This window comes from Oncorhynchus clarkii, chromosome 27, assembly GCF_045791955.1.
Source record: "Oncorhynchus clarkii lewisi isolate Uvic-CL-2024 chromosome 27, UVic_Ocla_1.0, whole genome shotgun sequence".
NCBI lineage: Eukaryota > Metazoa > Chordata > Actinopteri > Salmoniformes > Salmonidae > Oncorhynchus > Oncorhynchus clarkii.
In genome coordinates this window covers 26465538-26480838 of record NC_092173.1, presented here as the reverse complement: position 1 = coordinate 26480838, position 15301 = coordinate 26465538, and the positions used below count along the sequence as shown (strand labels likewise).

The window sequence follows — 15301 nt, the reverse complement described above, 5'->3', positions numbered from 1 at the left end:
GGCCTGTCAGGAAGTCCAGGATCCAGTTGGAGAGGGAGGCATTTAGTCCCAGGATCCTTAGCTTAGTGATGATTTTTGTGGGAACTATGATGTTGAATGCTGAGCTGTAGTCAATGAACAGCATTCTCACATAGGTGTTCCTTTTGTCCAGGTGGGAAAGGGTAGATTGGAGTGCGATTGAGATTGCATCGTCTGTGGATTTTTTTGGGGTGGTAGGCGAATTGGAGTAGGTCTAGGGTTTCCGGCATGATGGTGTTGATTTGAGCCATGACCAGCCTTTCATGGCTACTAACCTGAGTGCTACAGGGCGGTAATCATTTAGGCAGGTTACCTTCGCTTTCTTGGGCACAGGAACTATGGTGGTCTGTTTGAAACATGTAGGTATTACAGACTCGGTCAGGGAGAGGTTGAAAATGACAGCGAAGTTGTTTTAAAAAAAAAATCAAATAAAATGTTTACTGACACAGATGTGCCTCGAAGCGAGCATAAAAGGCATTTAGATTCGTCTGGTAGGCTCGCGTCACTGGACAGCCTGTGGCTGGGTTTCCTTTTGTAGTATGTAATATTTTTCAAGCCCTGACACATCCGACGAGCGCTAGAGTAGTAGTAGGATTCAATCTTAGTCCTGTATTGATGCTTTGCTTGTTTGATGGTTCGTCTGTGGGCTTATCAGGATTTCTTATTAGTGTCCCGCTCCTTGAAAGCAGCAGCTCTAGCCTTTAGCTCAGTGCGGATGTTGCCTGTAATCCATGGCTTCTGGTTGGGATATGTACGTACGGTCACTGTGGGGACAACGTTGTCGATGCACTTACTGATGAAGCCAATGACTGAGGTGGTATACTCCTATGCTCAATTGATCATAGTCTGCTGCTGGAAAAATGTATGTGTTATGGCTTTACACCCCCAGCTATAATGTGGATAAAGAGTTACTTGTCTAACAGAACACAGAGGGTGTTCTTTAATGGACGTCTATCAAATATAATCCAGTTAGAATCAGGAATTTCCCAGGGTAGCTGTTTAGGCCCCTTACTTTTTTACATTTTTACTAACGACATGCCACTGACTTTGAGTAAAGCCAGAGTTTCTATGTATGCGGATGACTCAACACTATACACGTCAGCTACTACAGCGACTGAAATGACTGCAACACTTAATAAAGAGCTGCGGTTAGTTTGAGTGGGTGGCAAGGAATAAGTTAGCCCTAAATATTTCTAAAACTAAAAGCATTGTATTTGTAACTAAACACTCACTAAACTCTAAACCTCACCTTAATATTGTAATAAATAATGTGGAAATTGAGCAAGCTGAGATGACTAAACTGCTTGGAGTAACACTAGATTGTAAACTGTTATTGTCCAAAAATATTGACGCAGTAGTAGCTAAGATGGGGAGAAGTCTGTCTATAATAAAGCGATGCTCTGCCTTCTTAACAACACTATCAACAAGGCAGGTCCTGCAGGCCCTAGTTTTGTTGCACCTTGACTACTGTTCAGTTGTGTGGTCAGGTGCCACAAAAAAGGACATAAGAAAATTGCAATTGGCTCAGAACAGGGCAGCACGGCTAGCCCTTGGATGTACACAGAGAACTAATAATAATAATATTCATGTCAATCTCTTCTGGCTGAAAGTGGAGGAGAGATTGACTTCATCACTCCTTTTATTTATGAGAGGTATTGACATGTTGAATGCACCGAGCTGTCTGTTTAAACTACTGGCACATAGCTCTGACACCAATGCATACCCCACAAGACCTGCAACAAGAGGTCTCTTCACAGTCCCCGAGTCCAGAACAGACTATGTGAGGCACACAGTACGACATAGAGCCATGACCACTTGGAACTCTATTCCAAATCAAGTAACTGACGCAAGCAGTAAAATTAGATTTAAAAAAAAACTCCTTATGGAACAGCTGGGACTGTGAAGCAACACAAACATTGGCACAGACACACACACACACACACACACACACATGCACAATCCATACACATGATTTAATAATGTAGATAGTGTGTTGTGAAATCTGTGAATGTATTGTAATGTTTTAAAATTGTATGAACTGCCTTAATTTTGCTGGACCCCAGGAAGAGTAGCTGCTGCTTTGCAGCAGCTAATGGGGTGTCACGACTTCCGCTGAAGTGGGTCCTCTCCTTGTTTGGGCGGCGCTCGGCGTCGCCGGTCTTCTAGCCATCGTCAATCCACTTTTCATTTTCCATTTGTTTTGTCTTGTTTTTCCACACACCTGGTTTCAATTCCCTTATTTTCTTGTTGTGTATTTAACCCTCTGTTCCCTCCATGTCTTTGTGTGGGATTGTTTATTGTAGTGCTTGTGCACGTTCCCGTGAGCGCACAACGGGTTATTTTTGTGCCTATTTATCTTGTTGTTCTGGATGCCGTTTGTTTTGCTTAATAGATCTCCAGTTATTACCCAGTTCTGCTCTCTTGCGCCTGACTTCTCTGCCGCCAATTACGCACCCCGCTGCATGGGGATCCATAATAAATACAAATACAAAACAGTACTCATTAAAGAAAAAATCTTTGTCCAGTTCGAGGTGAGTAATCGCTGTTCTGATGTCCATCAACTCTTTTTCGGTTACAAGAGACGGTAGCAGCACCATTATGTGCAAAATGAGTTCCAAACAATGCAGAAAAATTAACAAAATAGCACTGTTGGTTAGAAGCCCGTAAAATGGCAGGCATCCCCTCCGGCGCCATTACTATATGTACAGTTGTCATGGGAATTTAATAATTTCTATATGTGTTCATTAACCAATTCAATTAAAATCACTCTGTCTGTTTCTAAGAATTTGCATAAAATAGGCAGAGACCAGTCTTATCAAAATTAGACAATAGTATTTATTCTCAGAGCGCGCTGCCCATAGAACCATGTACAACAGTTTATATATAAAATATGACGTCATAGGTTATAAAATGAATCTCCTCTCGACCAAGACAATACAGGTTCAAATATTTATTCCAAACCACTAGCGCACACTCCTGACACACACACATTATATCAAGATTAACTTCTGAGGTCTCACCATTATCTATCATTACTTAGCAGACAGTTCCAGATACGGAAAACCTGGAGAGGCTCTCGCCGTCTTATTTAATCGCCACAGAGTTATAGCTGAGTGGGTTCAAACATAGGTTAATGATCCCCTTTGCTTACTTCAAACACACACAACACATTCCTCTACAACCTAGTTGGAATGGTGTTTAATTACTCCTTGTTCATGCTACATAATCTCTTCCTTATGAACTAACATTATTAATCAGATATAATAAAACAGGGTAGAGTTTAATTAGTTATAGTTATATTTAAATGTAGATATTGATTAGTCATTATTCATAAAATTCCTAACAACAGTTGAAGTCGGAAGTTTACATACACTTTGGTTGGAGTCATTAAAACTCGGTTTTCAACCACTCCACAAATGTCTTGTTAACAAACTATAGTTTTGGCAATCAGTTAGGACATCTACTTTGTGCATGACACAAGTAATATTTCCAACAATTGTTTACAGACAGATTATTTCACTTATAATTCACTGTATCACATTTCCAGTGGGTCAGAACTTTACATACACTAATTTGACTGTGCCTTTTATACAGTTTGGAAAATTATGTAATGGCTTTAGAAGCTTCTGATGGGCTAATTGACATAATTTGAGTCAATTGGAGCTGTACCTGTGGATGTATTTCAAGGCCTACCTTCTAACTCAGTGCCTCTTTGCTTGACATCATGGGAATATCAAAAGAAATCAGCCAAGACCTCAGAAAAAAATATTGTAGACCTCCACAAGTCTGGTTAATCCTTGGGAGCAATTTCCAAACGCCTGAAGGTACCATGTTCATCTGTACAAACAATAGTACGCAAGTATAAACACCATGGGACCACGCACCCGTCATACCACTCAGGAAGGAGACGTGTTCTGTCTCCTAGAGATGAACGTACTTTGGTGCGAAAAGTGCAAATCAATCATAGAACAACAGCAAAGGACCTTGTGAAGATGCTGGAGGAAACGGGTACAAAAATATCTAGTCCTATATCGACATAACCGGAAAGGCCGCTCAGCAAGGAAGAAGCCACTGCTCCAAAACCGCCATCAAAAAAGCAAGACTACGGTTTGCAGCTGCACATGGGAACAAAGATCGCACTTTTTGGAGAAATGTTCTCTGGTCTGATGAAACAAAAATAGAACTGTTTGGCCATAATGACTATCGTTATGTTTGGAGGAAAAAGGGGCATGCTTGCAAGCCGAAAAACACCATCCCAACCGTGAAGCACGGGGGTGGCTGCATCATGTTGTGGGGGTGCTTTGCTGCAGGAGGGACTGGTGCACTTCACAAATTAGATAGCATCATGAGGAGGAAAATGATGTGGATATATTGATGCAACATCTCAAGACATCAGTCAGGAAGTTAAAGCTTGGTCACAAAGCTTTTCCAAATGGACAATGACCCCAAGCATACTTCCAAAGTTGTGGCAAAATGGCTTAAGGATATCAAAGTCAAGGTATTGGAGTGGCCATCACAACGCCCTGACCTCAATCCCATAGACAATTTGTGGGCAGAACTGAAAAGGTGTGTGCAAGCAAGGAGGCCTATAAACCAGACTCAGTTGCACCAGCTCTGTCAGGAGGAATGGGCCAAAATTCACCTAACTTATTGTGGGAAGCTTGTGGAAGGCTACTCAAAATGTTTGACCCAAGGTAAACAATTTAAAGGCAACGCTACCAAATACTAATTGAGTGTATGTAAACTTCTGAACCACTGGGAATGTGATGAAATAAATAAAAGCTGAAATAAATCATTCTCTCTACTATTATTCTGACATTTCACATTCTTAAAATCAAGTGGTGATCCTAACTGACCTAAGACATGGAATTTTTACAACTTTTTACTCAGGAATTGTGAAAAACTGAGTTTAAATGTACTTGGCTAAAGTGTATGTAAACTTCCGACTTCAACTGTAACTAACAATACACGTAAAAATGAAGTTGAAGTTATATTAGAATGTTATTGTACCCTCTAAGTGGCCTAGGCCTACACTCTGGCCTATCACTTGACATGTTAATGGAACGTGTGTATGTGGTATGTAAATTATGGATCAGCAGTGTATGCCAAAGGCAAGAGTTGGGAAAGAGAACTGGGGCCTGATAGGGGTTCAACTCCACAGGAGCTGCACTTCATTCAAAATACATGTGTCTTCAAAGACATTTGCCATTCTGGTTCCTCCTTGTCCATTAAAACTCCATATTTCTCAGGTCCCACTGCTTACTGTGACTGCTGAAAGCCATTGTGCTTCTGATGTGGAGGAGGCAGTTGGAGCCAGACATGTCAGACTGTGTGATTTATTACACACCACCTCGCTATATCTTGGTCTTGGCTCCTCTTCACTATCACTTCTGTCATCCTGTCGCCAAGATGTTGTGGTTGGCCAGGGCTGCAGGAGCAATGTGCAAATAATGTGGCGTTGTTGAATGGAACATTTCCTTTTTTATTCCGGAAGCCTCTTTTTAGGTCCTCTGAATAATGACAAAACGACAAAAAAATCTTTAGAATCCTGTTAAATGAACTCTGATACTTCTACGGAATTTAGAGTTATGTGTTATGGTGTGCATGAGTGAAATTTTGGCAAACGGGACACCGTGTCTAGAAGTCTCTTGTGAATGTCTCACTCAATAATGTATTGACTGAATGTCTGTGGCATACTGTCCATACTGTCTATACACACCATTATATACATACATATTTATATTCTGCACTTTGACATGGCTCGTTCTGATATTTCCTTCTTTTTTATGTCTGGGATTTGTGTGTATTGTTAGGTATTACTGTACTATTAGAGCTAGAGCTAAAAACATACGCAATACGCGACCAATAACATTTGATTTAATCCCATATCAAGACCCCAGGTGATTGTCTCAGTGTTAAGCAATGACCTTTCTCTCGACAGCATTTCGCCCCCTCCTCGCTAAAGGGGTATCTGTCTTCTGCTTCTGTTGTGGAAGCGTTATCTCATCTGACAACTTCCTATTTCTTTACAGTGATTGAGGCCCTCTCTCTGTGGCACCAAAGCCTCACCAAATCAATGGTGGCCAATTGTTTCCAAATTTTTTTATTAGGTATTAGATAACAGGCCTTATATTGTTTTTTTTTATTGATTGCATCACATGCAGTGACTTGTAGCTTTTACCCTTTTAAGGGATGGATGAGATTTGATTTAGACTACTATGCCATATAAGAGTTATTGAAAAAGAATAATGCTACAAACCTAATAGCCAGGTAAATAGATGAATGCAGGGATGGTGTGCATAACAGATCACAGTGAAAATATGATTACACTGAAAGGCCTGGAACTTGTACTTCTAAGCCACATGACTGAATAAATGTTATGTTTATGGATTAGTCTTCAGTACAGTCAGGCCATGGCCGGATGCACCTATTGTAATGCTACACGATGCTCTGTTGTGCTAATGGGGATAGGGATAATGTCTGGGTCAGGCTCTGTTGAAATAGACCCTTTCTGGTTGCTTTTGGACTCCTTTGTCAGCTGTGAAAACAAGATGAGATGGGAAGAGGTCTTGTTTGCAGAGGGGCACAGAGTCCACTCCCTGTCCCATGGAATCACCCCTATTGGAAGTCTGGGGGCCACTGGGCTTGGCGCCACTGAGTTCATTGTGTGAGGCTAAGTTAATACATAAACTAAACATAGACTTGGACGGATTTGAGAGTGAGGGCCACCATATTGTTTTACTTGGTACTTGGATGTATTCCCTGTGGTCCTCATGCTTCTTTAATATCTACAGATGTTTTGAACGATCAATTAATAATTTGAATCAGACTTCACTCTTATTAGTACATTATTGTATACCATTGATCTTCTGCTTCTTTATAAGCAGCTTTAGTGAGTGAGTCGGTGATGACGCTACTGCCCCAAGCACTGGATTCAAGGCCTGCTTTTCAAAATGTTGTTTTTAAGAGCTGCAGCATCTGGCTGTCGTGCTTGGCCCGCAGGCAGAATATGATCCCTTTTTTAATTCACATCATGTGCACAATCTGAGAACACTTGTTTTACCTTAGACACAGTAAAGAGAAACTAATGTGTGCATGCCATGTGTATGTTTTTACATTCTCAAAATAGCAATGTATGTGTGCCTCTGTGCAGCTTTTGCCCTCTCACATGGCTGTAGCTAGGGCTGGCGCTATTAATGTATAACTGTGTAGCCTAACCACTGGTTCTGGGTGAAGACTGTCATGGAAATAAAACTACCCATTATAACCTTTTTTATTTTTTGTGGGACAAACAGCTTACTGGAGACGGAACCGCCAGGCATTCGTGTGGATGAGTTTTTTCTGCTGTTACATGGACTCTACAAGGTGATGAAACTTTGTTGCTCCGTGTTGAAGCAAGCAATGTGTTGTAACAAACACATCTTTGGTTGCTTAGGCAACACCCCCCCTCCCTGCAGCAGCAGGAGTGGAGGAGAGGAGAAAATGTGTTTTTTATAGTGACCTCGGTCATTCGGCTGACCGTTAACCGTCATCCAAAATTCCATGACCATCACAACCCTAGCCAGAGCCGGCTCTAAGGCATGGCCAAGCTGGGCATGGACCCCCCTCTCCCCGATAGAATTTGTGCCCCCCACACACAGTTTTGTTCCCTCATGAACATAACAAATTATATATGAATTACGGTTTTGCCAATGTAGAGAACATTGTCAGGCCTGACAGTAGCGCAGACCGGGACAGAGGCTATGCTGGGTGTGCACTCATGATCTGAGGAGGCGGGATGTAATAATGTCATATTTTGTCGTTAAAAATTAAGTTTTTTTTTTCTCAGAGGGAAAAAGTTACTCACTTTTCCAGACAGCTACAGCTAATAATAGGCTAGCTAGTAGCTACTAGCTTCGTTAAGTGTTGGTAGTGGCGAGATGAATAATTATAGCTGGTTAATCAACATGGATATCCAAAAATGTCTGGGCACTGCCAAGAGCAACAGAGGACCACCATGTCGAGTGCGATGCCGAGCTCACATAGCTGCCCACTGGCCCAACCACCAAGGTTGAGGATCCTAGCAGTCCACGCTGCCTGTTGACCAACAAGATCTAGACGGAGCCAGGGCCTACCACCAACAGTACGAGGGTAACATCACAACAAGCACCTGCACTTCCGTTACCCCAGCCACTAGTACCTGACGACATGTTGGATATAAACAAAACTTAACCAGGGGAAGCAGAGTTTATTGGTTCTTGCAAAGTGAATTCGAACCACAGCTAGCAACAACAAATGGACTTCGCTCAGTGTTCTTCAAAGATACGGCAGGTCTTTGTCAGCAATGCCGACAGTGCTGTTGGCACTGAAACATGGATTTGTGCGAAAAGATTGGGAAATATTCAAAAAATTCCTTCACTCTGAAGAACGTATAGCAGTGAAGACAGATGCAGCATGTTACATCAACGAAAAGCCCAGATTGTCCAGCTGGCATTTGAGAGCAACCTAACAAGTACATTTCGTCAGGAAGGAGAATGGAATCGAACTTCTCATGAGGAGGAGGCTGCAACTCGTCTAAATAGTAAGCTACTACCTTTTATGGCCCTGGTCGCCATGCCAGAATTATACATTTATTGGTTTTCCCTCACTGGTTGTTTAGCTGATTTTTAAATGTAATGCATAGTTTAGGCATTTTTCTTTTTACTTCAATGCATCTTTTAGATTTATCTGTGATTCTTAATGTAATTTCTTGCTTTTGCGGATCTAATTGCTTTTGATAGATATAGAGCTTGGCATTATTTGCCAGGTATAGGGACAACGGCCATTAGTTGTTGTGCTCTAAAATTGACAGAGCATCTAACATTATCTTTTCATTATGCTGACTCGTTCTGTCCATGGTTCTGAATCAATGATTACGGTGTGTGCTGTTTTAATGTGCATATCTTGGGCTACCAGTCTTCCTGGGGCTTATTTTCAACATTACAAGTGTATATTGCTGCATTTCCGTTTGACCTCCATTTTGTATGTATGACCAATACTGTATGTAGCCTACTAAAACAAGTAGGCAAAATGTCCCTCTTTCATCCATTTGCATTACACAGTCATTGTATGATGGGCTACTGTAAAAGTGATGTCATTGTGCCCAATAATTTGCTTTTATGAAAATATTGCGCACCTGGGGGAGTGGCGGCTTGGTTATGCTCATTGCGTAGTGTCACAAATTCAACAGAAATGTAAGAATCCTGTCACGCTGATCTGTGCGTGTTTGGTAGGCGCAAATTAAGGCGGCATTTTGGATACACATGCAGTAGTAGGGCTCATATCTTGTGTAAAGCGACAGTTGTTTGATATGTACGGCTACATTTCAGGATATTTTTGTACTTTTGAACAGTAGTAGGACCAATCTATCTTTGTGTTATTCGGGCTCTGTATCAATTTTAGGCATGTCTTCCTTGAGCTGGGTCTGGCACTAGCTGGGTCTGGCACTAGCTGTAGTCTAAGTGGGTGTCGTGGATCTCTCTGTCTCTCATGCAGATGGCTGGCATAACAGCCGTTGCATCCTGAGAGCTAATAAGGGTGAGTTTGTTGTTATTGTTGGGCCTTGAGAGTGGGGGAGGGGGATTGCCATCTCTGCCTTAGTCTGCCTGCCCCTCTGAAGAAAAGTGGGCCTCACTCTCTTCAAATGGCTGTTGAACACATGTGAAAGGCACATGGCAGGACTGTGAACTAGCTGGTCTTGTTGGGAGAATGAATGGCAGAGCATAGATGGAGGGGAGAGACTGTAGTTAGACTAGCCAAGACTCAAAGGACTTTCAGTCACGTGTCTGTGAAGATGTAGGCCTATAGAGTATTGACACAGACAGTCTTACCATTTCTGTGGGAGATTTAGTATGGGACTACAGAGATGATTTTCATTGTGGTGTTTTACTGCCACTTATTGAGTGTGGATTTATCATAGCTGAAATTATATTTTCTCCCGTAAATTAGAGATGTATAAATGGAGCTTTCTGGCCCTAAATAATGTGATAGTCTAGCAGCAGTGGTCAACGCAGGATGTCCCACCTACAGTAGGATGGCCCCAGAGGGAATGCAGGGGTCTGGTTGTCATGGGGACATACAAGCCTGGGACTCGTAATCTCGTTGGGAGATGGAGCCTACCATCTGAGAAGACTGCAACCCTGGAGTAATGAGACTGTTCTCCACCACATAGATAGGCAATTTAGAGAGGAGATTAATTCTGTAGTTTTTTTAATGTATTTTTCTGTTGTCATCGTGTTCCTACATATTGAAACCAGATTAATTCATGATCATCCCCTCTTCCATTTTCTGCTTAACTGTGTTAATGTAGGCTAGTTTAAAGGGCTCCAACATCAAAGTGAATGACTGGCTGCATTTAGTCATTCAGAGTGTTGCTCCACATAGTTACTTTAGATGAGTGTAATCCATCAGATGGGGACTTCTTAGTACTCTGTCGAAGGGTCGTGTATTTTTAATTTTTACCTGCTCTAGCACAATGACCAGGGCTGCGCTGCTGTTTCCTTTTTGTTCACTGTGTGTTGGGAGACAGCCACACATACAGGCCCAGGAGGACAAAGAACAATGGATTCCCTGCTAAATATAGCAGGTTCTTAGGTGCAGATGAATATGGTCTTGTTGATGTGAAGAGGTCTGTGTGTGAAGGAGAGAGGAGTCTATGGCTGGGCCTGGGTTCTTTGCTGAGAGGCGCACGCTTAGGCCTTGATATACATAATCAACCTTCTGAAAACAATATGCAGTTTTCCATAATGTTAGGCTGCTGCTACAAAAATAGGGATGTTGAGCCCAAAACAAGGAAGCTATAATATGTATTTACAATAGGGAAGTGTTTACAAGTAGGGGGTGATTCTGGTCCCATAATGCTGACAGTTATTCTACATGTATTTTTATAGCCCGGAGATGGATCACATGCATAATTTATAATATTATCAGCATTCTTTACTGGAAAGTTGGGGGATTGATCCTTTGTAGTCATCCCTGATTGTATCCGAGCATTTAGTAGTCATAAGGAAGAATTATGATGTTTCTGGCATGATAATGTGAAGACATGACAGGGTGTTCTATCATAAAGCACTTTATCATATTGTCTAATATCGTGTTTCCTGGCTGGCCAGTGACGTCCTTGCCTGGGGAGCCAGCCCAGTGTCCCAAGCTGCCGGCGGGAAGGTAACTCACCCTTTCAGCAGCACGTACTCTGTATGTTCCAATGTGACCTCAACAGACCAGACCACACAAGCTACAGAGGGTAACATGGTAGAAACAACTATGGGCAGAAACCCACTTTAATAAGTTCTGCTTAACTGGCATTATGACTGACATCTCCCATTGACATGTACAGGCTTAAAGAGTTGATGGATAATGTAGGTCAAAGTGAAACACTTTCTAATTTCCTAGCTAGCTAACAAGCTTGTGTGTGCAGAGCAGCACTAGTTAAAAAGATGTCTTAATAAATCCTGTAGCGTCCTTAACTTAACTAGTATTAAAAAAGGTGATACATTCTTTAATTAAACATCTCTCTCTTTAATTTCTGAATCACGATTGTAAGCTATGTTTCAGAGGGGGAGGGGCAGGTAAGGGGGATACCTAGTCAATTGTACAACTGAATGCGTTCATCTGAAATGTGTCTAACGCATTTAACCCAACCCCTCTGAATCAGAGAGGTGCGGGAGGCTGCCATAATCGACATCCACGTCTTCGGGGGCCCGGGGAACAGTGGGTTAACTGCCTTGCTCAGGGGCAGAAAGACTGATTTTTACCTTGACAGCTCTGGGTTTCGATCATGCGACTTTTCAGTTACTGACCCAGCACTCTAACCACTAAGCTACCTAGGAAGTTTACACAACCACGCACACACACACTGCCAAAGATTTTCAGCTGGCAGGCAGACGCTGCAATACGTTTCTGAGTGACAGATGAGGGCTTTGCATATGCACTTTGTTGCCATTTTGTGGGACAAGAAAAAAATGCCTGGAACATAAAATAACGTTATGAACCGGTTCCCATGCTCTTCAAATAAAGGTTATCTTCCGGAACGGTATAGATCGCTTTCCTTTCCTTTCTGATTCTGTTTATTGAATCATTTTCTGTTTTTTGGTTCTGTTCCCTGAACCGGTTCCAACCCCTGGCTCCTATAAACTTGACGTAGGTGCTCATGGGTCCTGTTACAGACTTTGGATTTACCATTTATGTTTTGAGCTTGGACTTTAGCAAGTATAGCTTGTTAGCACGTAGGACACACCAATTTGTGTCACCTCGTTGGTCAGTATGTGTTACATCTGTGCTGGTTGCCATCTCCTTGGTGGGAAGGTGTTTTACCCGTGGTGGCCCAGGTGCTATTTAAGAGTGGCTGGCTTAGTGCTCCAGTTGTCTTGAGATAAGTAGAGGGTCAACACCTTTAGTTGACTCTCCCTATTTGATTTCTAGAAAAACATTCCTTTGTCTGATTTCCCAGATTTTTGTTTTGCTCCACCTTTTTGGTTTGCTTCCTGTCTTCTTCAAGTTTGGTGTGGGTGTTTCTTTTGTTTGCTTCCTCTTGATCAAATGTACTGTGCAGTCATGGTGGGTGTCTTTTTAGTTTCCAGTTGTTGTTGCTAGTCAACTTTCAGTGGACACTCCCATGAGTGTCTTTCAGAACCCCCTCCTAAAACCCACCTGTTTTGTTGGGTTGTTGTCAGTGACTCTTTGTTAGTTCCCCTTTCTGTATGAGCAACATTTTTTGGTTTTCTTGCTGGGGAATGTAACTGCCTTTTACATGGAAATGGCCTGCCTTCCCTCTGACTGTCTACTGCAGAGAGGATGCATAGGACATCAGGTGAAACAGTCATGTGCAGCACTGGTTTCAATAGTCCTCTTGAACAATGCCTTTTGAGATTAGGTGCCTTCCTTGGGATAATCCACTTTACAGCTAAGTTTCCACAACCGTGAGAAGACCCGCTGTCTCAGTCTCACACGCACACACTATCATCAGTGCCAAGGCGAGATGACCCTGTTTACATCAGAGCCAGTCTCCATGTAAAAGAGAGCGAAGTGGGAGAAGTGACGGACTCTGTCTGTGCTGCTGGACGGGGCCTGGCACTACCATGTGGGTTGGGCTGGCACTGGATGCATTGTTCCCCCATCGTAGCCAGGGATTTCTCTTCCCAGCACTACAGGGACAGAGAAGAGGGAGGGGGGAGGGCGAGGGGGAGAGTAGTGATAGCTATTAACCAGAGCATCGAAAGGACACTCCAGTTCCTCTCAGAGGACCCTTACATTTTTGGAATTCTGTTTTTTTTCCTCTTCCCCCTTGGCCTCTTTCTTGTAATGGAAACCAGGATGAGGAAAATCCAGGTACTTGGACCCAGAGATGACTCCTAGCTATAGTCCTAGTCAGGGATTCTGGCACTTGTCAGGGATTCTGTGAACTAAACTGTCACTGCAACTCTGCTCTCTGTTTCAGCTGTGGAGAGGTAACCTGAAGGTAAAGGATCTTGTTTCCTATTCTAGTGTTTACTCTACGTAGCATAAACTTTTATAACTAGCAATGTAAATACACTACATGGCTGCTCATTGAACATCTCATTCCAAAATCATGGACATTAATATGGAGTTAGTCCCCCCTTTGCTTCTATAACAACCACCACCTCTCCTGGGAATGCTTTCCACTAGTTGTTGGATCATTGCTGCGGCGACTTGCTTCCATTCAGCCACAAGCGTATTAGTGAGGTCGGGCACTGATGTTGGGCGATTAGTCCTGGCTCGCGGTTGGCATTCCAATTCATCCCAAAGGTGTTCTATGTGGTTGAGGTTAGGGCTCTGTGCAGCCCAGTCAAGTTCTTCCACACCGATCTCAACAAACCATTTCTGTATGGATCTCGCTTTGTACATGGGGGCATTGTCATACTGAAACAGGAAAGGGCCTTCCCCAAACTGTTGCCACAAAGTTGGGAGCACAGAATCGTCTAAAATGTCATTGTAAGCTGAGGAGTTAAGATTTCCCTTCACTGGAACAAAGGGGCCTAGCCAGAACCATGAAAAACAGCCCCAGACCATTATTCCTTCTCCACCAAACTTTACAGTTGGCACTATGCATTGGGGCAGGTAGCGTTCTCCTGGCATCCGCCAAACCCACATTCGGCCGTCGGAATGCCAGATGGTGAAGCGTGATTCATCACTCCAGAGAATGCGTTTCCGCTGCCCCAGAGTCCAATGGCGGTGAGCTTTACACCACTCCAGCCAATGCTTGACATTGCGCATAGTGATCTTAGGCTTGTGTACGGCTGCTTGGCCATGGATAGCCATTTCATGAAACTCTAGACGAACAGTTCTTGTGCTGACTTTGCTTCCAGAGTCAGTTTGGAACTCGGTATTGAGTGTTGCAACCGAGGACAGGCGATTTTTATGAGCTGAACCGAGGACAGACAATTTTTACGGGCTACATGCTTCAGCACTCGGTGGTCCCGTTCTGTGAGCTTAAAGTTGACCAGGGCAGCTCTAGCAGGGCAGAAATGTTATGACCTGACTTGTTGGATAGGTGGCATCTATGACAGTTCCACATTGAAAGTCACTGAGTTTTTCAGTACGGGGCCATTCTACTGTCAATGGTTGTCTATGGAGATTGCATGGCTGTGTGCTCAATTTTATACCCTGTCAGCAACGGGTGTGGCTGAACTAGCTGAATCCACTAATTTGAAGGGGTGCCCACATACTTTTGGCCATGAAGTGTATGTATCAAGTTCGACTCCAGGCAACAACCAGATGTTTGGTTACTGAGAACCCATGTTAACGTGTAGCCTAGGTGTGAGTTCCCATAACAACTCAAAGGTTCAGAATTTGACATTACCCTTAGCCAAAGGGTTTTAAACATGTGTCCAGCTTGCTAATAATGACCTAAATGAAAGCTTGACAGTTAGGGAGCAAAAATGATAGAGGACAATTTGTTTGCAAATTTTTTGCTGATGTTGATGGCAGGAAAATATAACCAGTTTTCAGTGCGGCCCTACAGACCTCGTTGAAGGTCGTAGGCAGCCCCCGGGGAAAAATGAATTTGAAATCCCTGCCTAGCCTCTGAGAATCTGACAGAAGGTCTGCAACTGAATGTAGGCTTACACCAGGCTAACAGTTGTGGAATGGGGCATTTTTGTAAGCTCCATCAAGCATGACAAACCATGGAGTGCATGACAGACCTTGGAGTGCATGACAGACCTTGGAGTGCATGACAGACCATGGAGTGCATGACAGACCTTGGAGTGCATGACAGACCTTGGAGTGCATGACAGACCTTGGAGTG

The 15301-nt window shown here is 43.0% G+C and overlaps 1 protein-coding gene across 8 annotated transcripts in view; it reads left to right on the top strand.

The window, feature by feature from the left end:
* The window catches only part of LOC139385503 (CUE domain-containing protein 1-like), a 60894-nt gene that overhangs the window by 15030 nt on the left and 30563 nt on the right, over positions 1–15301 (top strand). The window contains exon 1 of one of the 8 annotated variants that reach the window (XM_071130615.1): positions 13411–13492. The exons of the other annotated variants lie outside the window; for them this stretch is intronic. The gene's annotated coding sequence lies outside the window, so the exon portion shown is untranslated. Of the gene's footprint in view, positions 1–13410; positions 13493–15301 lie in introns of those variants that run through there. 8 annotated transcript variants of the gene reach the window in all.